Source organism: Nestor notabilis, unplaced genomic scaffold (assembly GCF_000696875.1).
Source record: "Nestor notabilis isolate BGI_N333 unplaced genomic scaffold, ASM69687v1 scaffold14880, whole genome shotgun sequence".
Classification (NCBI taxonomy): domain Eukaryota; kingdom Metazoa; phylum Chordata; class Aves; order Psittaciformes; family Psittacidae; genus Nestor; species Nestor notabilis.
Window position 1 is genome coordinate 8,081 of NW_009911700.1, and position 594 is coordinate 8,674.

A 594-nucleotide genomic window follows, 5' to 3' on the forward strand; every position below is an offset into this window, starting at 1 on the left:
TCTCCAGCAGGAAGTGGTCTTCTAACCATGCACGGACAAGACTTCACCTTGCAAAGTCTCCTTGAAAAAGTAAGTTTGTCCTGTTCAGATTTTAGGGGCAGGAAAACCACTATGAGATTATGTTTTCTCATTGAAGAAAGTATGCAACTGATCATCTTACAAATCCAAGCCCTAGAAACTCTGGTAAGCAAAGTGCAGTTCTAGTAATGCTTATTACTGTTTAACCCACAACCACGTGTTCAAGCATCATAAATATACAAAAAGCCGTTGTCCCAAGGAGCTTGAACTTTCAGCATGTTGCTCCTCACAGCTCACCTCCCATCCACCACGCTCTTGCTCATGTATTTAGCTTTGATATGAGAGAGTCACCCAACAAAATTGTAGCAATGCTCAGATTGCTTTGCTGTGTGAAACAGCTCCTGCTCGTGCAGGAATCTGTGCCCTGAGCTACGCATGTGATTGAACAGTAATTAAGCAATGAAACTGCCAACCAGAAAACCTGCTGTTTGGCTGTAACCACAACAGAGACAGCGGCAATCTTCGCCCTAGCAGAATTTTATCTTCTTCCCCCCCCCCCCCTTATAACAAAGACCT